General features: G+C 52.2%; 1 protein-coding gene across 17 annotated transcripts in view; it reads right to left on the bottom strand.

The window, feature by feature from the left end:
- The window catches only part of CADPS (calcium dependent secretion activator), a 200,035-nt gene that overhangs the window by 164,509 nt on the left and 11,123 nt on the right, over positions 1–24,403 (bottom strand). The gene's annotated exons all lie outside the window — the stretch shown is intronic.

Genomic DNA, 24,403 nt, shown 5'->3' on the forward strand with positions numbered 1-24,403 from the left:
AAAGCCTTTTCAGCTTGTTGCACAGACAAAGCCACAGCAGGTATGTAAGCCATGTACCAGCACTCCCAGTACAACATCTTGAGATGCAGCTAACGCTCGTGCTGAAGGGCTGCAGGGATTTAGCTGTAGTTGCATCAGCTTTACTACAAGGCTACTTCAGGTTTGACAGTAAGAATTTATTTAGACAAAAGAGAAGGAACCAAACAAGATGCATATGTGACAACTTCAAGCTGAAAGGAAAAAGAGAGCAGTTAAAGTCAGAACAATTATTTACTAATGACCAAAAGGTCTAGAGAAGGGTAAAAGGAGTGGTTTTTTCCTCACTTGTATGCCAGCAGAAGAAACAAGCCCATTAAAATGAAAGCAAAAAAAATAATAATGGCTTTAAGTGTCCAAATGGCTTTGAATAAAGTATTAAAAACTACAGAGCTCTAAATGACTAAAGCATAATGAAGCCTGGTAAACACCGCTAGTGATGAAAAGCAGGAGAGGGACCACTTGGCAAATGCAACGATAAATATCGCTAGATGTAGACGATGCGCCATGCGGGGCATTTAGGGACCGTGGTAACGAACACCACAAATGCTGATAATTAATTCTGCAACACCACGCTGAGGAGGGTTAGTGAGCAATGGCAATTTGATGTGATAATCTGGGATTAGTTTATCCTGGCGCTTATGGAGAGGTGTTCATCAAAGTGACATAAAGCAAGACTCGCTGTGCTCTGCTGAAGAAAACATGGGACAGCCTTTGCTGCCCTGTAGGAGCTGGTACTAAGGGTCATTCCGACCCATAAAACAGCAGCCCAGGGAGCACCTGGACTTCATCGGGTCCAACACACGCAACAAGGCTCAGCAGCACTAGGGCTTGGGCAAGCATCATCCCTCTAAACCAACCCACCTCGGTCTTGGTCATGGCCTGCCACAAGCCCTGCAGAAAAAAGCTGCCAAAAGCCTCTGGCTTTAAGGCAGGCAGGATTTAACTTCTGTATATAAGAGCAGACCTACCATGCCAGGCATCTAAAACCCTTCGTGGTGTTTGCCAGGAGCACGATAGACACCACGAGCTCTTGAGCAATACACACAGCGTCAGATGTAAAACAGGCTCCAAACCCATCAGAGCTGATGGAATTGAAAAGAAATTGGGCCAGCAATAAGACAAGCCATAAACAATGTAGTGATCAAGTGGGAGATACCTGTGGGAAGGAGTTAGGTCTGTTTTTATTAAGCATTTAATTATCTGGAAGAGGGAAAAATCAGAATGTTAATTAAATGTATTGACGATATTGCATTAGCAACCGTTGTGAATGTCAAGCAGAAAGGATGAAAGAAGAGAGGCCATAAGAAACTAAGAAAAATAGGAGAACTGCAGGTAACATTGAAGTCGGTGTGTTGAGGCACAAGGGAAAACGTACTAAGAGCAAAGATTTCCTGAGCTAAGGCTTTTCATAAGAGATTTTTTGACGATGTGCATGACATTTTTATTATTTTTTCCAGGTTATTTCTCAGGACAACCTCCACAAGACCTTGCGTGTTCAGTTCCCATAATAATATGCAGCAGCAATACTTTCTGCTCCTTCCTCAGTATTGACTGGGTACCTTCAAAACAAATGATGCTTCTTGAAATTCCTAGAAGCTCCCAATAATCATCTCGCACATGAACTCCTGGGGGTGTGGAAATGAATCACCGGGTTTTTCTCTATCAGAGTGTCATTTGCCTCCTCCTCATCCCAAGCTCTAGGCAGATATTTTCCACGTCTGTGGCAAAGAAAACCCTCTCTCATCACACCTTGCATGCAGCATGGACCAGTCCCTGGCTAACGGGACCCTCGGACGTCCATCCCTGCCAGACTCTGAAACAGCACTCATGTATCGATCTGTGTCCACGTCACTGTTAGGGATGTTAGCGAGAAAGTCAATTTCAGCCAGAATTAAATTGCTTTCATGCTAAATTTAGTTTCTGCAGCACTTTCTGTTGCAGAAAGTCAGCAGAGGAGTGGATGGGGGTAAGACCTGCAGGAAAATGAGCCCCGTCTAACATGCTCCATGTTCAATTTTCTGCCCACGCTCCCCAAATCCTCCTGCGTGGGCTGGCAGATTCTTTGTGCAAGAGTTGGTGGAAACCCTTGAACAGCCCTCCAGATGTGCCACACGCCAGTGCCCCCTGCCTGGACCATGCATCTGGTGCTCTGCGGCTGGAGGTTCCCCTGCATGGGCACAGCCCCAGCACCACGCCTCAAAGCCCTCGAGCAGGGCCTTTAGGCACGAGCTGTGCCACCAACCCATCTGCGGACTTACAAGGGCACGTCCCTTGAACACTCACCTTGAGGCTTAACTGCTTTTCAGAAGGGTATTATTTTAATTCTTACTATTAGAGGCAACAATGAACGGATAGAAGTCCATATAATGGACGCCAACAGCTTCCACAGATCCAGTAAGACCATGAAGGGGCCAGCACAACTCCCTTCTCACCTGGTTACTTGCCGTAGTGTGCTTGCAAATAGCAGAAAGGAACAGAACAACATTCCCATCGAGGAACAACAATACAACATCAGCACCACCTGAGCCACGAGGTCAAATACTGCTTGGTTGCAGCCTCAACACGTGCAAGGCTGGTGGGGGCAGAGCCTCCCTGCAGCTGAAGCAAATACAAACCCACGTGCCTGCACCCAGGAGAGACAGAGCCAGCAGTAAGCTGGAGCACTGTAGCGGCCAGCAGAGATTTATTCTAATCGCCCTCTCTCTCTTTTCCGGCCCTCGCTGCTTTCCCCACATGTGACAGCCATCGAAGAAGAAATACCAGTCATTTCTGCACATGTCAGAAATTGCAGGATGCCCTGCTTGCATATATTGACTCCAGACCCAAGCACACTCCCCCAGGTTACGCCGCAGCGTGTTTACGCAGTGCAGGATCTCACAGCCCTTATCTGTCGGAAGCACACGAGTACTTTGGTTGCCAGCCACACACGTGCATATTAAAAATGCAATGAGTTGAGCCAGTGACGGTGAATTCCTAGTGCTGATATCCAGCAGGACACCCACAGAGCTCTGGCATCAGCAAGCAATTGCAGGGTTTTATGAAAACACTCAACAGAGATGTTCCCTGTAACAGCATCCGTTCTTGGGAAGAGCTCATCAAAGACCAGATGATCGGGGCACCCAAATGCTTCCGACCTTCTTGGTCTGACTTTAAAGAAAGAGACACCGTGTGCCCAGCACAACCTGGTGACCTCTGACATGGGGTGGAACAAATTCTGACACATGCTGTGTCCCTACCGTGGTCTCAAGCAAATCATGGAGACAATCTGAGACCTCAGCAAACGGCACACCAGCCTCCTCAGGACAAGCGACGAGCAGCAGCTTGCTTGCTACGTGTTATTTTTGCGCATACTCCATCTGACTCAGAGCTGAGCACAAACCTGAGCGCGGGGAGCCAGGGCACCTTCTCCAGAGCTGTTCCAGCCAGCGAACAGCTGGCAGTCATCGCCGCACATTGCCTCCAGCCTCCTTCGCCTACACCGTGGGAGCGCAAGCGTTGCAAAGAGGAGCTGTTTGCAACAGAAAAGTTCCCTGACAAGGAAGCTGCAATGGCAATATGCCTGGTGAATGCACACTCCCTCCAAAAGGCTTTGCTGTTTGAGCGCACACGAATGGCACGCAGAGGTACAGCTCACCAAAGGTCTACAACACACAGTAACACATTACACCTGGATTTTGGTTTTGTACCTCACACTGTGTCAAGGATGGGTTTGAATCAGTCTGAGAGTTGCACACCCTTGAGCTTTGAAAAGGCTTTGCACTACAAGCTCTGCAGATTCTCAGTTTTTTAAAGTGGATTTTCAAATCTGCACATGCACAGAAACAGTGACTTGCACTCACGGGACAGTTGTCTTGCCAGGCTTTGCATGATAAACAGTATAAAACATCCAAGAACCGCACACAGCACGCCTTGAAAGCTTATGTAAAGGAGAGTTTAATAAGGATTCATAAAAATTCACCAGAACTGTACGCCGTGAGTCAGGCACCTACCTGATGAACTCGGAGGCTTTGTACAAGCACTTCTGAAACAAGCGTGCCACAGCCCCTGCTGCTGCCCTGCTGCACAGCAAGGAGCCGTCAGCTCGCCACAGCACACTGCTGGTTTCAACACCAGCTGAGGTAAGCATCAAACCAGGCGATGTAACTCCTCGCTAATGTCGGTGAAGTGAGATCTGGCTAGTCCAAACCACCCTGAGGACTCGAACTAGCCCCCTGTGGACCTGGGAGCTCCTGCATTTACCCGCAAGGTTTTACAGCCAGGAGCCTGGGAGCCCGGCGCGCTGCAGGCAGTGTCGGGGTTGGCATCACCCGTGCTTCGTGAGAAGCAGCTCAGCTGAAGACTGCAGGTAATTCCCACTGGAAGCATCTCTGCCTTTTGTCTCAGAGAGAACAGCTTGCAGCACACAACCATGAGCAGCATAAAACTCTTTCTCCTTAGGACGCCTGCTGTTCGGGTACCACTGCAAGGAGGAATAGTTAGCTGCTCAGCGTGCTCTTGTTCCGGGTTTGGTTTTGTAACATCTAATAAATATTTTATTACTCCTCAGCACCAGGTAATTTAGGAAAGAGCTAAAGCAAGCTTTTGAATGAGCATCTCTCAGCACTGCTGTTTCCACCATCAGAGAACTGGCCATGGCATGAACTCCAGGCAAGGAAGGAAGGTGCTGGGGGGAACCTATTTGAGGACAGCCCTGTCCTTCTCACAGGGCACCCCCTGAAGGGGCCAGACCAACCACTTACCTGGCTGAGCAGAAGGAAGATGCTCAAGAACACATCTGCCATCGCTCTTTTATCACATTTACACATGCCACTAAATCTCCGAACGCCTCCACTGACACGTTGCCTCCAGCCTCTCCACCTGCCCTGCACCAATGGTGCCAGCACATCCACACAGCCCAGGAGAGCAGCGTCTGAGCCTTGCTTCTGCGCCCCTTTCCTCCTCAGAGGGCCCTTTTGACATGCTGTATCGTCACTTCAGTCCTGATCCCTTTATAATTAGTTCACTACTAGGAGCAACACATTCCCTAAATGATTTCTGCTTGCACGCTGATGAGGAGAAGCATCACTCTGAGCTGTAGGTGTTTACAATTTTGCCAGGCTCTGCACAGTCAACTCCAAATCCCCAAAGGCACCCCAAAAGGCACCCAGGGGCCCAGCAATGGGCACGACAACGCAGGAACAACCCCAGCACGCTGCTCTGCAGCAGGAAACTGCAGCACGTTCTCCTGGCGCCGGTGCTGCTCCCCCTCCGACGGGGACCCCAGGGGGGTGACTCACGTCCCCAGCATTTGTCTCCTTAATTGCAAACCCTCCTGGGCAGCCACGGCTGCTCTGCACACTGCTGAATGTCACCGGCTTCCTGCTGGCACCGTAAGTGAGCAGTATTAACTGTCGGTCTCGGGGAACTTTTCCCAGCTGCCCAACGATGTATTTTCCCGTGGTTTCAGAGAAGTTTAATATTTGTTACCGGAGAGCTCATTGTGCTTTGCCTCCTGACAGCCACAATACATCTTCCCAGGGACGCCAGGCTGGCACGTCCCCTTCCCTTACAGGCTGGCTGTGAGTGGATCGCCGTGCATATGCCTGGCTGGCTGTACAATTCCCTGCTCACGGTTGCTTGATTTATTGGCTCCCCAACACCACGGCATACAGACGCTCTGCAGCACCGTCCCCAGGTGACACCCACTGACTTCTCCGGGCCCTTTCCCTTCTCTGAGATGAGCGCCTGGAGCTGGCTGTGGGGCAGGGGTGCTACGGGAGGGAACTGCATCAGTCTGCTCCCCTCTGCGCCCATGCGATGCCGCTCATTGCATCTCAAACAGACCAAAACATTCCTCTGCAGGGGTATGAATGCTCCCATTTGCACGTGCCTGCTCCCATCACTCTGATATGCCTCTAGGAGCATCCCAGGAGACCACTTTGGCCTCTCAGCAAGCCACAAGTAGGCTGCCCTTGGTTTCCAGAGCAGAGAGGGCTCACCCAGCTGCTTCATCCCTTCTTGTCAGAGCCTCGGAGGCACAGGAGCAGGCAGGACCCCAGGAGGCTACCGTGTGCTTGTGCCCCCTCCTGCCCCAGGAACCAACCCTGGCTGCATCCACGCTGCCTGCCCCCTCTCCATCCCTCCAGGTGGATACACCAGCCAGAAATTGGAGCAACCCCTTACTTAGGCAGCCCAGTAATATAAAAATCTTACTTCCCAGCCCAGCCATAAATGTCCGCTTCAGCTACACGAGAAAATCCACCAGCTGCCCCACGGAGCGACCACCCAGCTGCTGCCCTAGCACAGCATCAGCTTTGATCCTTGCCCTGAACCTCTCACCGCCTCCTGTTACAGGCAAACTCCAGCAGCTTTTCAGCACAAGCAAGGAGAGCTAAATGATTTCTGCCCCTGCTGGAACATTCTTTTTCTGGAAGAGGTATTGCTGGGTAAGCAGTGGGCAGGCAGGAGACCCATCCCTTCCGCTGGGCCAGCTGCAGACGGAGCCCCCAGAGCCTGCAGCGCACATCCCTGTTCCATCACACCAGACTATGCCCAGCAGCAGTGCCCCCCCTGCACGGGGCAGCCCCGGCTTACAAAGGCTTATCCGAGAGATAAAGCACGGGCTCTGAGCAGCTCTTTGAAACGTGTGGACACTTTTTCATTCTCTCAAAGCCATTTCTTTTCTGTGATTCACCGTGCCAACTAGGCATGCTCCTCAGACCCGTATGAATGACACAAAACATCATTACGGCTGCTCCTACTTCCTGAAGCACAACGATGTGCTATGCTGTAAAGGGAAAGCAAAGCCGGCATTTGGGCCTTGCCCCAGTGACCTTCTCCCTGACGCTTTCCAAGCCTTCCATCTGCAGCCTGCTGCCACACGGAAGGCTGGATGCAGGCAGGCCAGAAGATGCCTGCAGCCCCCTGCCACTGCCTGCTTCATTTCCTACCTCTGTTTCCATCAGGTGTGTCCATCCAACACTCACAGCACACCCTGAAACGACCCCCTAAGGGCTCCCTTTTCCATTAAGACTCATTGGGCAATGCAGCTCTGGCAGCTTCAGGAGCTCCTGCCTCCAAGTCTCCTTCCCTTGCTGCCTCCCCCTCTGGCCTGCTGTGCTGGTGCCTCCTCTGCACCCGGTGTGCGAGTAACCCCGAGCTGGAGCCATCCAGAGCACGGAGAACCTGGATCCTCTCCCAGTCGGACCGTGTTTTACCTCAGCAAGCCATTAGCAGAGCGGGCCTGCAGCAGATCCAGCAGACCACGCTAGCCCTGCTGGGTATTTTCCTTTATCTGATCAAACAGCTACGCGCCCCTGTTTTTTCACTGATTAAGAAAAATATGACTTTGATCTCAGAAGCATTGAGAAGCCAGCACAAAATACAAGCAAGAAATAGCGGAGATAAAGCGCTCGGCAGTGACTGAGCACAGGCTGAGGAGCGGTTGCTGCTCCAGGGAACCCCTGCGGCGACTCCTGCTGCGACAGGGCCTCGCCTGGTGAGCTCCGCTGGGTGAAACACATCATCGCGGAGTCAGGCCTCAGCAGAAAGCCCAGCTTCATCCTGCTGGTGGTAAAAATGTAGCTGCTCTGTTAATAAATCAGGAAAAATAACAGAAATACAGCTGGCAAATAAAACTGGGAGGCAAAGAGAACAGAGGATATCTAGGATGGGCAGAGACGTACAAAGGCTCCCCACGCTGGTTCCTCTGGGTGACCTAAAGGCAGAAGGCAAATCCCTTTATTCCCATGAGGTCTCTTCCAGGTTGGACCCTGCAGCTGGCTTCACTCCTCCTCTCTCCTGCCCCAAGTCCCTCCCCGGGCCCCCCCCCCCCCCCCCAAGCCCCATTCTCTCTGGTTAACCCCAAGTTTAAGGAATGTTTATGCAGCATCCTCTGGAAAATCCTACCAGCAAGGACCTTGGTCAGAGGTGCCGGGCAAGACATGCTTGTTTTGGCTGGTGTAGGAGCTCTCCACAAAGGCAGAGCTGACTCAGCCTGCCCTTTTACTCCTACAGCACAGAGCGTGGCAGGCATGGCCCACTGCTGCTCCGAGAGCTCAGCAAAACAAAACACCTTAGACCAGGAAGGGAAGATCTTTGCTCTCCTCTGGAGCCTTCCAGGCAGCCTTGCCAAGCAACGTTTTCATTCCTTCTATTTCTCCTCTGGATGCAGAGCAGCACAGTCTTCTGCAGCTTATGAGTGCTGACACGACACAGCTCCTGAGACAATGCATTGCATTCTGTGCCTAGAGACCACAGCGTGCAGCACGCTGAACGGTGTGGAGCTGGAGAACATCACGGTCACCTCCCCTCAGCTACCTGTGCTGCAACCCTTGAAAAAATCCAGGACAGGCTGAGCTACAGAGCTGCTGGAATTTGTATTTCTTCCTGAATACTCTAAGGACAACTTGCAGAGCTTGGACGCTTTACAGCCTTATTGACAAAGAAAGTGAAAAAAGTCAGTTTGGATAGATGCTGCGCTTTATTGCCCTACGGTCGCACAACTCTAGCACTGATTCACTGAGAAAGGAGTTTCATCTTTCAGTCCAACCACTTGCAATAGATAGATTGTGTGTTTATTTTAAAGAGTTTTGTGCAAAATAGCCTACAAGCTCTACAAAGGTACTCACAAATGATGCCCGGGTGCCCAGTGAGAAGAATTGTGTAAAAGTGAATGGTTTTACTCAGCTGATGAACGTGGCTGGAGTCCCTTTGCCCAGGGACACCCTTCCAGCCCCTCCTGATGGGTAATGAACACGGGAGCATCTCCTCCCCCATCTGGGCAGTGTTACATGGGCAGCACAGCGCGCAGGAGATCAGTAACCCCTACCACCTAAGCATCTCACCTCTTGGACTGCTTTAGTGACCAGGCAAGGTTTGGTACAACCAGTGTTTGGACTGAAGACCACCAGCAGATCCAGGATAGCTCAATACCCATAAATTACAGGAGTCCAGAAACAGGGGGAAGGATGGGGTGGGAACACAGCCTGGCCCATGCTGGCAGGTCCCTCAGAGCGAGCAGCAGCCCAGGACTCAGGCTCTCCTTGCTCTCCAACAGCCCAACTGTGTCTTTTGTGCCTCATCTCCCGTTTGTGAAAGGGGAACAGCAGCACTTCACTTTCCTCCAGAAGTGGCTACACGCATGAGAAGACTGAGAGCCTCTCGCAGACTAGGTATGGCTATGCAAGAAGAAAAGCCGGCTACTTTTAGAGAGACGCTTTCAAATCACTATTTGAACTATTTTCATCTCAATGTTCCCACTCCAGGCAGACTTCACGTACCGCAGAAGCTAATCATCCTTCCTGGTTAATGCATACAGCAGCTCGCGCTGACTTGAAAACGTTAAACAACGTGAGCTAAAGATTTCCCACTGGCACTTCAGATCTGCAAACAAAAAACATTCTTGTCCCTTAAAAAAAATAAAATGTCCGTCCACCATGACTAGAGTTATTTTCGTACCATTTTCATCATTAAGCTCTGACTCCTCCGTGTCACAAGCTATTTTAAACCCACTTCTCGCCGAGCAGAAGAGACGGACAAATGAATGGAGGCTGAAGGACTCCTGGCGCGTCCCAGCCTCTGTGGAAGTGCCGTTTTCAGCCCGGCACAGCTAGCAGGGGAGGCAATGCCTTTATGCGACTGAACAATACAGCAAGAAATGGCGAGAAGCTTCCAGGCACACAAGGCTGAAGTGCTGAGAGCTGCCTGCGATCCCACGGAGAGGTAGGGAAACTGTCAACCCCCAAATCAGAGTGGTGCCACCTAGAGCAGCCTGGGGCTGGGCTGCTGGGGTGGAAGGGGAAGCACAAGCAGGACCGACCAAAGCTTCTTTCCCAAAGGCAGCAGTTTCCAAAGCACATCATCAAGAGACGTGACATACTACACACTGAGGCTCTGGCTAAGTACAACTTGTTGTGCTTGAAATTTTCCCTTATTCCGTGCATGTGCTGTGATTTCCTGGAAGCAAACACAAAGAAAGAAAACATCCCCGGTTTTATGAAAATCTACGAGCCAAACAACATCTCTGATCCAGCAAAAGAAAACTTGTCTCCTTCAGACAACGCTTGAAAAAGGTTCAATCAATCACTCAAGCCAGAACAGAACTTGCTTCTAGATGAAAAAAGAGAAAAGGTGTGAAACTGGAGCATACCTCCTCCTCCTCCTCACATTTCCTGCTAAAGTGAGTAATCTCAGACTTTTACAAGGGCATGTTGTTTGGAGCTGGAAGAAAAAGTTTGGTAAAAGGTAGTTTGTTCTGAGGCAGCAAGCTGCTGCTCGAAAACAGAGCGCTTCAGCTTCGCGTCCTCGTCACTGTGCAGAGACACGGGGCACAGGAACGTACATCTGCATGGCTGCTGCTGTACCCAAATAGCTGAGCAAATGTCTGCGCCTCCAAAGACATCAGGATACATTATTTACAATAATAATCACTTCCACTGGGAAGATTTATTATTATAATTATTTACTTTAAGGAAAGGCATTGTCAAAATTACCCATTTTTTTCCAAGCCCTGGTCTTTGGCAGTTTGTGACAGGAGGCTGGGAAATGGAAGGAACAAGTTTTGAGACTCTTCCCAGAGACAGACCAAGAGGCCCATGGGGATATACCCCCACGCCTAGTTTGCCTCGAACAAGTTCCCAGCTTTCCAGGCTCAGAGCACACTCACAGGCTGGAGGGAGCAGTGGCTGCTCCTCAGTTTTGTGCTGTAAATAAGAATGAAATGCCGCTATGGCAAATGGCACTGCGGTGCACACGAAGCACGCGTGCAGCTCATGTGGGACCTGCCTAGGTGCTTGCAAAGAGGGCAATTAGCTGCCTGCATGCAATCAGGTGTGGAGCTTGATAATGGTCTTTAAGATAAGAGAAAGGCCATTTGCTGCCCGACTGGCTTTGCAGCAACGGTCTGAGCCCTGCTTGAACCACCCCTGGGGGCATCTGGCAAGGACGAGAGGGACTTCACAGCTCTCCGAGTGAACATCCCTCTTCCTTTGATGCCTCTAGCTGGCACGCTGGCTTCCTTCTGCCTTTCACCTCCTGCCCAGCACAATTAGAGCTAAGTAACACCCCTCAGCACAGCTTTCCGTGACCCAGAACCAGAAATCCAGCCTCATGTGGCAAGACCCAGCTGCAAAAATACTTCACGCCGGCCCCACGGCACAAAGACCTACACGAGTAAACGCATCCTAACCTGGTCTGATGGAATCAGCCTCCTCCATCCATAGCTCAGCCTGGAGACAAACAATCCTGGTAAGCTGGAAGCCAAAAACCACAAACAGAGCCTTTTGGGGTGACTTTGGTGGCGTACAGTGCCTTTTCAGGCCACAGATGAGATACTCGTTGGAAAACCCCAGCTTTCCCAACAAAGCCAGCAAAAAGCAAGTTTGGTATAATTATTATTCATTAAATACCTTAAGTATGGCAATTTGCAGCCTAACAGTTGTTCCTAGAGATCCTTTACAAAAACACAGCTAGGCATTAAAGACTTTCAGTTAAGGCAACAAAAGCTGTTTTAAGGATTCCTCTGCAGTGGAGTACAATGAGGGCCGCCTAAAAACGAGAAGAGACTCCTTTTCCTTCTTTGGGCTTGAGGTGGGGTATTTCTAAGGGCTTTGAGCTCTGATCACCTCTCCCGGGAGGTTACTGTCCCCTGCTACCACCTCGTTGCTGGCTGGAAAAGCTCAGGAGGAGGAATGAGAGCGGGCTGCATGCAGAGCTGATGGAGCACAGCCCTGCGGGGCTGGAGGAAGAAGTGCCTGCCGTTACATCTGGTAACGAGCGTGTCTGCATTGCCAGAGTACGAGCTGAAACCCCCACAAAAAGCAACAGAGCTGCTGCGGGTTTGAAGCATATAATTTCAGAGGAGTGATGGTAGGAGCAGAAAACACGTGGGCATAGAGGAGGAAAAAAAAACAAAATCAGATTATTCCTTGTGAAAGGCAGCTGTGCTAGAATTTGCCTACGGTGTTCTCCATCCTTGAGCTGCCCTTCTGTTCCCAGGTTCCCTGCAAGAGGTGTTGGAAACCCTAAGAGTGAAAATCATGACAAAGGGGGAAAACAAAACCTAAAAAATGAACATAATGCATCGAATCGCTGCTGTCTCGCTTTCCTCCTCCCAGCAAGCACAAGGAAGGCTATGCCTTGGAAGCAGGCTGGGGCAGGCAGCAGGTCCCCGAGCACGGTGGCATCTCCTGGACAGGACCGTGTGTGCCGTGACCCCACAGATCCCACGTTGTGTGCGCATGGTTCCCAGCAGCTCAGCTCACCTCACCTCACTCTGTGCTTGAACACTCCTAATAGAAGGCTCAGCCCACGCCAAACCATTAGAGATAACTGCTACCTGTGGAAACTGGAAGGGAAAACACTAACCTTAAACATTGCTCAGATGACTGAGCTGAGATCGGGGCTGCTCACCTGAGAGTGCCCGTTCCGGACGAGCTGGGAGCCCGGCTGCGGGCGCTGAGCGCTGCGGTGCACAGCCAGCATCGCCTCGCCTGTGCCATATTGCAGGAGTGGCCCACACAGGCGCCGCGTGAGGAGGCGGCGCTGATTGACGGCTGTCTCCAAGACAAATGCCTCCTCGGCCAGCTCGGGTGGCAGTGCCAGGCTCCCCCGGCAGCTGGGAGAGGACCCAGCACGGCCGTGACCGAGCGGTTCGGGCACGGAGCGGCACAATGGGGCCGTGCCTCCTCCACCGAGGCCAGCCCCGCTTTGCTGCTCAGCCCCTCCTCGCCTGCAGCCCCAGACCTCAGGGAACGGCACAAGATGGTGAGGTGAGTGGGCAAGCATCCTGCCCACGCTGACAGGGGAAGGACAAACTGGTGCGAAACTTTTGTTCCACCTCCGAGTTGTTTCCTACCAGCCTTCAGTGCCTGGCTCGACACACGTGGGAGAGGGAAAGCTGTCGGCTCCAGCCCAAACCCTGGCTGCAGGCTGTCTGCAGGGAGAAAGGCAGGGTGGGTGGCAGTGCAAGGCACCTGGAACCTCAGTCCCACTGCCAGGCAGGAAAAAAACACCCCGTCCTGGTGCAGAGACTTGTTCCTTCGCTGGGGCAAAAGCAAAAATCTTTGCTGGCCAGGCCCAGACACAGATCTCCTGGGCACGCTTCACTTCCAGGGGTGACAGGCATCAGTCTCCTAAACCTTGCTGCTTCATCTCTCTCCTCCACGCTAACTTCTGGGGCATGCCTAAGCTCCTCCAAAATTTAGGGGGCAGAGAGAATTTCTCATTTCCCCTTCTACACTATGACCGTTTCTTTTCAAGCCATGCACTACTTCATTAAGCTCTGTGATTAATTTCTAAGACAGTTTTCACAGAAATGTGATTTTAATGAGCAAAACTAGTCCCAACTCATCCAGATAGACCTGGGAACTAAGAAACTGAAGATGGCATCAGGAAAATCAAACCAAACCAAACGATGTGGGATCAGAAAGACAGCCTGCAACATGGCAAAGGCATCTAACAGCTATCAGATACATGCAGAAAATGCAGGAGAGAATAAAGACATTTATCTTGAGCAACCCAGAGCCTGAGAGGAGTCAGTGAGAGCAAGGCACAACAATCCAACAGCAATAAGACTTCCCTTCCCTTATTCTTGGTGCCTGCAGAACAAGGATCGACCCCTACCACGCTCGTCAATTTTGTGGGCTCTTCCCGAGACTGGGAATAGCAGAACATTAGGGCAGCACAGTAAGCATGGCGTGACAAGACCCCTGGCAATAAAACCTCGGCGTGATGCCTGAGGAATTACCTCCGTGCCGCTGTGCCCGCAGGTACTGCAGCCTCACGAGCAGGGGGTGTCGTGCTGCCGGTGCCAGAACGGGATTTCCATGAGTGTTAACAGGAACTACTGACGAGAAGCCAAGAAGCCTCCCATCTCGATGATCGCCTTCAATAACGGCAGGACCGCATTAAGTCGGACATGGCAGCTGTGCCATGCAAAACGCTGGCTGCTGCGAGGTGAGGAGATACCCAGGGCTCCCACGGAGCTCGGCAGGCTCCGAAGAAGGGCTGGGATGGGCGGTTGGAGCCAGAGCAGTAAAAATGGCCAGCGAAATAACAGCCACGGCATAAGCAGAGGAAAAGCCCAGCATTGCAACCCTAACTTAAGCCATTTGGCACTCCTGATCTTAGAAATAGATGCTCAGACACAGGCCTCCCACCCACAGCAGTGTGACTGTACAAGCTACAGTGCACCCTTTTAGCCCACAGAGGGAAAGCGGCAGGCAAGTCTCAACCCTGTGTCTGCTCTTCCATACGGAGAGAGACCAGGGTGGTGGTGAGACCACTGCTGTGGCCTTTGGCACATACAGGAGCTGGTTCGAGAGCACCGAGTAAAGAGTAGGGTCTGCAGGGGACACGGGGAATGTCTTGGCTTTGCTACTGAAGCTGTAGGTTAAGGCTCCACCTCTGAAGCACTCATGCATCTTGTTGACCCTTGCCATTTGTTGGATTTATTTCCTTCCAGCATTCATTCCAGCTGCCCTTTCTAATTTAAAAGGTTCTAAAACAGTGCTTGAGAGGAGGCCGGTCTCTTCGAGGCGCTTCTCCCTCAGCAAGACCACGGAGGAGCAGGAGTTCACTGCATGCAGTGGGGATGGAAACCAGGACCGGCACGCACAAAAGCACTTGGGCAGCTACAGCACCTTCTTTGTGTCACAGGTTTTGGGGCATCAGCTGATCATGGCCGTGGTCAGGGAGGATTTTCTATCGTTCAGATACAGCACAGCACGATTTCTCAGCTCCGCAGTGAAGACATTTCCTTCTCCAGGGCTAGACTCTGCACAGCCACGGGCTTCTGTAGATTTTGAGCATCCTTAAAGAACAGGCTGCTCATCGTGCAGCACTGCCTTTTTGACACACACTGCCAGCCTCTCCATCTTCTTAGACCTCACCAGGCCAGTCTCGTATAGAAGTTCACTTGTCAGCTTTCTGCAGATGTGCCTTTATCAGAGAAATAATAGGGACATTTGCAAAACCCTAGATAAAATCCAGCCCTAAGATATAAACACAGCCTTCATTCTTTAGAGAAAGAGCCAGGTACAAAACAACAGTCCTACAAGAGTGGATAAACCAGGTGACAGTTATTTTCTTCAAAAACGTTCACCAAGCGGGTGTTGGGCCTGCAGTGGCTGTTTATCGGGTGTGCCACACGAGGCAAGTTGCTGGCACGTCCTCGGCCCGTGCAATTTGCAGCCAAATATCAGGTCCTGCAGCAGGTCCCTGTCAGCTGTGAGCGTCTCCTCACCACCCCCAACATTCATTTCTCATCCGGCATTTCTCATCAGACAGCAGCAGATCATTTCGTCCTGCTACCTGTGCCTTCGAAATTCAGACTGGAGGAAAAATAGGTGAAACAGCATCACGCCACTTCAGCAGCCGGCGGAGCTGACTGCATCCAGCTCTGCTTCAGCTGCCGGCAGCTCAGACAAAGCAGCAGACCCTTCATCAATCTCAGGAGCCCTGGGCCAGAAAATCTTTCTCAATCCCAATTCATTTGGTACTAGGAGACGGCGCTGAGACCACTTACATGAGGCAAAGCACCACCAAACACTCCCTGTGGCTCCCCCCGTTTCCCATACCCCTGCCTCCTCCCAGGCCAGCTCTAGGGTTTGCTCCTTGAAGCCGTTTGATTTTGCTGTCGATAACGGGACTGTCACAGCTTCCCTGACCAAAAAGCAGCTCCTCCACCACAACACCCCACCAGCTCGTGCCCCAGGCTGTTTGTAGCTCAGGTGATTTCCTGGGAGTCTGTGGGAGCCCAGCATCGCACAGCCCCTGCGCAAGCACTGTCCTCGCCCACCGCGCGGTATCTTTTACTACACACTTAACCCGGCTGCCTTTTTTACTGCCTTTTTTTTTTCCCCTCTCTCTCCTCCTAGAAAGGAGCTAATTAGAGTGGAAAAGGCTCTCTGTGACTCTCACACGTACGACTTCTGCACTTCAGAGATTTTTATTTGTGTTATGAGGCTGCCACGCACACGCAGTGTGGAATTACAGAGCCCACAACCCAATCAACCCCCCCTTAACAACGGCAGGTAGTTAAATCACGCTGCGATAAGCAAGGAAAATGACTCTGTGTGGGCAGGGCAAATTCTCCCTCATACCTGGGTCAGAGTGGCATCTAGTACCAATTATCGGGTTGGCGCAAACTCCCCATTAGTAAGGGTAATGGTTTAACTCCACTCTTGGAGCGCGTAGCTGGGGATGCATTAAGCCACTTGCACAGCGTTACTCAGCTGTCAGGAGGGTGGAGTACAAGCTGAACACAACCAAATACAGCCGTGCTGTGTCATAAAGGGGAAAAGAAGGAAAAAGCAGAAGCATCAGATAGATGGGTAGACAGGGGAGCAGGCAGAGGAGCCACTGCCCACCCCGGGGCAGGGAAGGGGCACTGGGACGGGGAGTGGGAGCAGCATGAGAAATGGGGGCACTGGGGAGCTGCAGAAGATGGGGGAGCCTGAGAACACCCACAGAAGTCCTCCAAGCACAGGGAAATCTGCTGCAAAGAAGAGAATAATGTATTCCCTGTGTCCACAGCAAGAAATTAAAGATGTGCATGAGAGCAAAGAGGCCAGGAGTGACCTGGGTGCTCCCCAGTCCCGTGCTGAGCAGGAGGCTGATGATCAGGCAGCCGTGAGTCCCTCCAGCCCTATTTTTGTAGGGCTCCTACTCTGCACCCCAGGCCAGCCACATCAGGGCAGCTCAGGCCACGCTCTCGGCTTCAACACTGCTTCCCTCTCCATGTGTCGGAGCAGTCTCCATGTGTCTCCATGTCTCCATGCATTCCTGCTCCAAGCGAGCTGACAACTTCACTGGCTTGCAAGGGGCTGCCCTGCCAGCACGCTCCTTGGGCAGGCAAGAAGCCAGTGCCACGGTGAGCTTGTGCTGCAGATGCTCCTGCTTTTAAAAAGCCCAGCACACTGGAAAATGTTGTCCAATACTGAATTATTTTGCATTCCCGGTCCTGTGACGTATTGCAAACTGCCCAGCAAACCTCTAGCCCGGTGACCATGTCGTGACATGGCCTGACATCGTGAGGTCAGCCGCGGCGTGCAGCCAGCACCACTTCTCCTGCCGAGGCCACGCTGCAGCTGGGCGCTGCGCTGCAGCAGGCCCCGCGAGAGGCACAGACTGTATTTATTCTGGTACATTGCAGTGGGAAGCTTTAATCTGCGTAATCGCCTCAGAGAAGATTTCATTCAGCGAGGGGAAAGCAATTACCATTTCATCTGCAACCCATTGCCTTCCCGGGGTCTTCATCCGTCAGAGCTGGAGGGTCCGGGCAGCCCCCGTGCACCTGCCTGGACATTTCTGCAAGACAGGTTCGTGCCTCTGCCAAACGCGTCTGCAGATGCTCGAGGTTTTTCAGCCGCTGTTCAAAGACATTTTTCTCCTCCCAGCTGCTTTTGCTTTTATCTGACAGTCTGCATCCCGCATGAAGAAAACAACTGGATATAATCCTAGATTAAAGGGATTGTAACGCAGAATTAAATACGAGCCATACCCTTGATAGAGCCTGCTGGCGTCATTCACCGAGCGCAGAGCTCGGACGGCTGGGAGGTGTGCAGATGGTGGCATTTCGGATACTCCCTGCAGCTGCCGATTTTCCTAGACAGGCATTTATGTCTCCCCACATAGGTGGCTGGAAAAAAAAATCAATCCTTCATGTTTTCATGTGATGCTACAAGTTAATCCCACGGGGATTTCATTCCGAAAACTGGAAATTAAAATGCTGGTAGCTCCGAACTCTCGGCAGGACCCTGCCTGTGCCAGCCCCGCTGGAGCTCTGCGCCTCGGTGCAAGGAGGGTCCCCAGACCCAGGCAGCACTGCAGAAAGGTGCCCAGGCCTTGTAACAGCCAAGCAAAGAGTCCCAAGGACAAGACCCATTGTCTGCTGCAGCAAGGACCACAGGAGCCAAGCGATGGCAAAAGCCCACCAGGAAACCTTTGTGACTTGATCTTACCTCAGGAAAGCCATAATATTCTTATAGGCACAGCTGCGCATCTTCAAAAAATAAAAAGCACTTTCATCTTCTGCTCTTTCCAGCCTGGCAGCCAAAGCAGCTTGACTTGATAAAGAAACTTGAGAGCTATGAAAACTACTTATTAAAGGAGAAAATTTCCAACCGTCTCTCTCGTAAATTGTGGCAGCCAAAAAATCCAACCCTAAAATAAAGATGTGCCTGAAGGTAGCAATTTTACAATCAGCAACATAATGATTTATATCACTGCTGTCATCTTTGTTGGGGAAAAGTAAGCCAGGTATTGTGATCATTAGCTTTTTGATACAGATGATCATTTTAAATGAGGAAAAACACATGCATTTTAATAAGGAGCTGAAGGAAATAGCCCCAAAATACTGACAGAGGAATCCGCAGCTGGTGCCAAGATCGAGGAACACGGGGGATGGCTGTGATGCCAGCTCCTCGCCGCGTGTCTCGCCAGTGGCGCACACACGGTGCGGGGGGAGCCCAGCCCCACGGCACGGATCCGCACTGCCCCACACGAGTCTTTGTGGGAGGGCTGAGGCTGCCCTCCCTCTTTTTTTTTTCCCCCCAAAAAAATCCCAGGGGCAAAGCCCAGCCTTGCTGATGTCGGATCTCCCGGCTCCTGCCTGCTTCTTGGTGAAGACACATGATGGAGCACACGATGTGAGGCTGCTGCTGCTGTCAAAGGATTAAAAATCAGCGGAACTTGACCTTTAATGCTAAAATTTAAAGCAATGACCTGGCTTCTCATGCTTCCATTCCCTAATGTAACCATAATCAGATTTGCGGCTGAGATCAGAAAACTGTTTCCAGTGACCAATTTACATGCAGCCTTCAGCGGGGCTGGGTGACACAACGGAAAGGACACGAGCACAGGCTTCTCCGAGTCCCTGACCGAGCAGGTTTGAAGCTGGGATGCATTTTAAGGTCAGGGAACAGGATCTTCTGCAGGTGACAGCAGCAGTACATCACCCTGCTGAACGCTCGCAGAGAAAAACAGCACAGGAGCCAGCGACGGCTCGGCTGGGACGGGAAGCCCTGGTACGAGAACTCCAACCAAAGAGCACATCTCAGCTCGCTGAGCAGCCAACAACATCCAGCCCTCGAAATGGGTAAGGTAATGAGGGTAGGGATCAAGACTCAAAGGCTGCATCCCCCCTGTATTTTCATGGATGAAGGGAGAGCTCAGACCGTGCTGGAGTAAGTGGTTTGTAAATCCTGGGAGATGCAAAGACCCCTCCTGCAGAGGAAAGCCGCGCTGCTTCCCAGAGCATGGCTTGCGTCGATGGCCACGATGGCCATGAAATAAACACGCTGTTTCTTTCCTTGCAGGTCTGAAGTGCCTGCTGAGAGGACAAAGCCTGGACGCACAAGGACGTGTACCACCCGAGTCTCCTTTCTGAGGCTGCTGCGGGAAGCAGGGGGTGAGCAAAGCAGAGTCAGGGCTAGAGCATCCCAGCGGCAGCGCCCTCCCCAGCAGGTTACCGACACCTTCCCTGCTTTAATGTTTCAACAACAGCACCTCACAGATCTCAGGTATTCACCCGGGAGCCCATCCTGCTCTGCACAGGGCTGTTAATAACCAGAGCTAGCAGCAAAACCTCCAGAGAGGCAACAAGCACCACACCACAGCCTCAAAACATTCGTCAGGACAACCGCTCCGTGTGACCTCCACCTGAGCACACTCGGGGCGTGTTTTAATTTACCTTTAATTATAAACAAATGTAGTTTTATCTGGCGTTTATTCCAGAACAACAAATAGAGGCAAAATTATAAATCTCCCCACAAAGGGACATCTCCAGCAGACACCCACCTTACGAGCAACCACTGCGGCTGGCTCAAGCAAGACGAGAGACTTTTGGAGGCCAGGGGCTGACACGTTTCATGCATCAAAAGGGGACTTTCCTAACGTGATATCCTTACGTGCTACCGTGTGAACTGCCGGGAGATGCCCACACACATCACCTCCGTTTACTTACTCTTTTGTGCGATGTATTTATTAAACCAGAGGATGGAAAGAAGGAAAAGGAAAAGCTCTACTGGAGGGGCGCACAAACAGAGCAGAGCACTCATGGCTCTCCAGAAGATGACCTGAAGTGCCCGCTCTAACAGGAGATCACTTTTTCCTGCTCACACCAGACAGAAGGGCAAATGCTATGAATAAAGCCCACATTGCATCTCCAAAGTCCTCGGAGGGAAGGGAAAGTGGTACTTCATATTTCTATAAAACAATTAGTATTGACAGAACGGACTGTAAGCCAGCACTCAGCCCAGAAGAGTAATTAACTATCGCTGCTGCTTGCTTGCTGGATGCAGATATGAGGCAGGGAGGAGGCAATTAGAGTGCGAGGAGGCAGGCCAGACACATGGATCTGCTCTAACTGGGTATTGACCCGCGAGCTCTCCGGGCAGGTGTCTGATGCAGCATCAGCGCCGAGCCCCGGGGAGAAGGGAGAAGGGCAGCAGCCACCCACGGTCCCAGCACGGCGGGGACACACGGCCCTGTCCCCATCCCCAGCAGGGACGGCTGCAGTGCAGCACTGCCTCAGCAGCACATCCCCCTACGGGATGTGCCCGCCTGCCTTGGTCCCTGTGCCTTAAATAAGAGGATGGCTGGAAGCCAAGCAGAGCCACCAAGAGCATCGGCGGTGGAAAAATACCCCACACAAGCTGTGTAAGGTAGCATCTGGGAAGTTGTCTGCATACTGTACACCATCAGATACTTCTTCACTGAAGCTCAAAGCAACTGGTTTCAGCATCCTTCGAATTCACACATCTCCAACTCGCCCTGGAGAGAGAAGCTTCAGAGCAAGGTACCCAGGGCTCCCCGCACACAGCCTCACAACGCTTGGCTATATTTAAAATAGCCTTTGAGACAGATCTCCACCTCAGTTTGGGGTCCAGAAAATAAGGACACGAAGTGCCCAAACCTTCAGTATTTCTTCCCCCAGTACATACAAGTACTGAGAATCCATCTCTAAGAGGCTTAGGGAAACCCACCTCGCAAATAGGCTTTTCAATACAAACTTGGTAATAGCTTGTTCCTCCAAGGAGGCATTAATAAGATCACTGGTGTTCTCTGAGAAAGGAGGGCAGACAATTATGGTGCTGTTTTCAGTGTGGACTGAAGAACACTTCCTTTCCCGACTGGTTACTCTCCCAGGTAAAAGCCAAACCCCCAAATCCACAAGGACAACGTGGCACAAGGGCTCTCCAGAGAGGAGAGCCGTGCGCTGATGCTGAGCTCCTGGGTGGCCTCGGCCGAAGCTCAGGGCCCTCTCCCAAACCAAACTACAGGGGCTTGCTCACCAGCATCATGCCCTGAGTGATGGATTTACTGCCAGGCCAAGACCACAGCAGCCTCCCATTCCCAACACACATCCTTCCATGCCAGCGTCGCAGCACAGGAACATCGAGGACAAGACACCGCTCCCCAGCGCCATCCCCATCCATGGGATGGGCCGGTCCCTCACCACCCCCGTCTCCGCAAACAGGCAAAGCAGACTGAGTAGGCCTCATCCCTCGACACTCCCACCTCTCCGTGGCTCCCCCAGTCCAGTCCCCTTCTCCCCATTCCTGCTCTACCCGCAGGCACCTCACCGCTTTCCAGCCCCTGCCCCTCCGCAGGGCAGCCCTAGGCTCAGGGAAACCAGCCCGTGGAAAGCTGCTGCGTTCAGACCCACGTGTGCACTGCTGGCACGCAGCTCACGGGCTGTGCTGGCAAACATGACAGCGTATGAGAAACAAAGCTCTTTCCTGCTGTGAAGTTTCAAAACAATCCGGCAGGCTTTCTGCATGCCCTGGATGATGTGAGGAAAGAGCCGGCACTACATGAGCTGTGAGGGATGAATGAGCACGGCTCCACGCGGCGCCCGTGGCAGGAAACCATCTCCTGCAGGGACAGGAGGACTGTTTCCTTTGAGATATCCCTGCTGGGAGGGCAAAGGGAGAAGCTCACCTAGTGAGGCTTTAACAAGGATGCAGCGCTCACCTGGATGTGCCAGTGCACCGTAGTGGCAAAGGAAGCCAGAAGACATCAGGCATCATCACTTGGCCAGAACGGGCACCAGAATGACTGAGTTGTTCTCTCTGGCCAGCCCGAACTCTTACAGCACAGCTAGTGGTTATCTGGGAAGCAGGCTGGGTGAGGCAAGGTGACAGAAGTTACTGCGAAGGGGAGCTGTGAGGGGAGGGAAGCAGGACAGACGCAGGACTGCTGGGGGATGGCAGCTCAGCCACGAGGCTGCCCAGAAATTGAGGCTTCAAAGACCTCTCCTCCAGGATCCTGTAAGACGCACCCACGTGTTCACAGCATGGGCCCCAAGACCATTTCTGCCTACGGGAGGCTTCCCTCTCTCTGAGGACTTCTGACCTGAGGACTTCTTACCTGGAGGCACCCCAAGCCTCCACAACCATTTTCCTCCTTTCTGCTGCACGTGTGCTGCTACCCAGGAGAGCATCAGCTGAGCTGGGGATGAAGGGCTGTGTGCACTGCCCCTTCACGCGGACATCCCACACAGATGGTGCAAATCTGACCAGGACTGCATGGGCATTTAACACCAGAAGCCTAGGAAGGTGAAGCAGCCTCCAAGGAGCAGTGGGACTGAACGTGGTTGCACCACCCCGCTCAGCCCACAGGGCAGGAGCGTGCCAGCCCCTCGGCAGAAGCAGCGCCTGCTTTCACAGCACCGTCAGCTGCAGCAGTGGGCAACAGCCAACACACAGCTCCTGCCAAAACCAAGGTGCTAGCTTCACCTCAGGACCTATTCCTTAGCTGATATTGCCTGACACAGCTCTACCTGCATCGATGCACGAGACAGACGAGGGTGATGGCAGACGAGCCCAAGCTGCCAGCACCAAAGCAGAGCTACGAGGCACCGTGGCCCTGCCGCAGTGGCTGCTCAGGTCATGCCTGGGTAGCACGTCGGCTCTGAAGGGGAAGGCAAAGGAAGGCAGCAGGACACAGAATAAAGCCTGGCAGCTGCGATTCTGGTGCAGCAGGGGCAGGATTGCTGCCGGTCTGGGGGCATTAAGGCACTCAGCTCCTCACCGCTTGACTCCCGCACCCGGCTCCTCACCACGCTCCTCGCCCAGGTGATGCTCACAAGCAAAAACACTGTGCCACAGCTCTGGAATGCTTCCCCCGTGCAGACAAGGAACTACTGCCATCACAGAAAGCCTAATTTCAGTGTGTGTGTGCATGAATGCACAAGGTAAGGACTATAAATAGAAGGATCCTATTTTCATGCATCCAGTCAGCAGGTACAGAACCGGCGTAAACAGTGATTCAGCAGCAGCCCGCGTGATGCACAACATTGGCCCTCGCTCTGCCTCCCTGCTTGCAGCCCTGCCCTCCCCAGCTTGCTCCTGCACTTCAGCAGCCGCGGTGCCAGCCCCACGTTGACACCCTGACCTCAGGGGAGGATGATGCGGGGTGCTGAGCACCCTCCAGGGAACAGGACATTTACAGAGCATCTCCGCGTACAGCTGTTATCGCGGCGCTGAGCCCATACATGACCCTAATTAAGTGTTTTGCTACGAAAATAGCTGCATAATTCCCATTTTTGTTATTTTTTTCTTTCAGCTTGTGAGCCTCGTATCTACAAATCTTAGTCATCCATGCTGGGGAAAAAAAGAGGCATGATGTATAATCACAGCGTATGCTTGCCATCCCTGGTGCAAAGCAGTGCTGCGACTCCACAAACACCATTGACAAATTGCACAGGACGACACCAAGGACATTTTTCAAGTCCTGTGAGATTTGCTACATAAACAGCTATGACCTTGTACACATGGTTTCAACAAAGAAGAGTTGTTGTGTTTTTTTTACCGGTTCACACCCCCAACTTTTTCATTAACGTTTGCTGAGCAGCAGACACATGAAACGGAGAAAGACCAAAGAGCAGAAATGCCATCTTTCATTTACCTTACGTTTTCTAAAACTGTAACTTAGCTCCACGAGAGGATGGTGAGGAAACGTTTCACAGCCTTCCCACCACTTGAGCTCTTTCATTCAACCTTTCAAAGCCAAAGGGAAGAGCAGCTTCTGAAGCACAAACCCACTCCGCATGAGCGATTCCTCGCTGCAGCTCCCCAGGTCCCGGGACTAACGCACTCCTTTCCTTTCCAGCGAGCTGTGCTCTGGCTCCAGGCTCTGCCTCCCAAGGGCACAAGGGGCAGTGGGAAAACCCTCAGCCCCACTATTTAGCGATGCTCATCTGCCTGTGGCTGTGCCCTGCTCAGCGCAGCATCGCTGCCCCATCCCAGCCCCTGGCTCACCCTACCCGGACACCCATGGGATGGGAACGCTACAAGTGCACGACCTCCTTGGTGGTCAGCCCCATGCTGGTGCTGTGCACCCTGGTCCCCCAGCCCACCACCTGAGGCTCCCTGGGAAG

This window comes from Oxyura jamaicensis, chromosome 12 (assembly GCF_011077185.1).
Source record: "Oxyura jamaicensis isolate SHBP4307 breed ruddy duck chromosome 12, BPBGC_Ojam_1.0, whole genome shotgun sequence".
Classification (NCBI taxonomy): Eukaryota; Metazoa; Chordata; class Aves; order Anseriformes; family Anatidae; genus Oxyura; species Oxyura jamaicensis.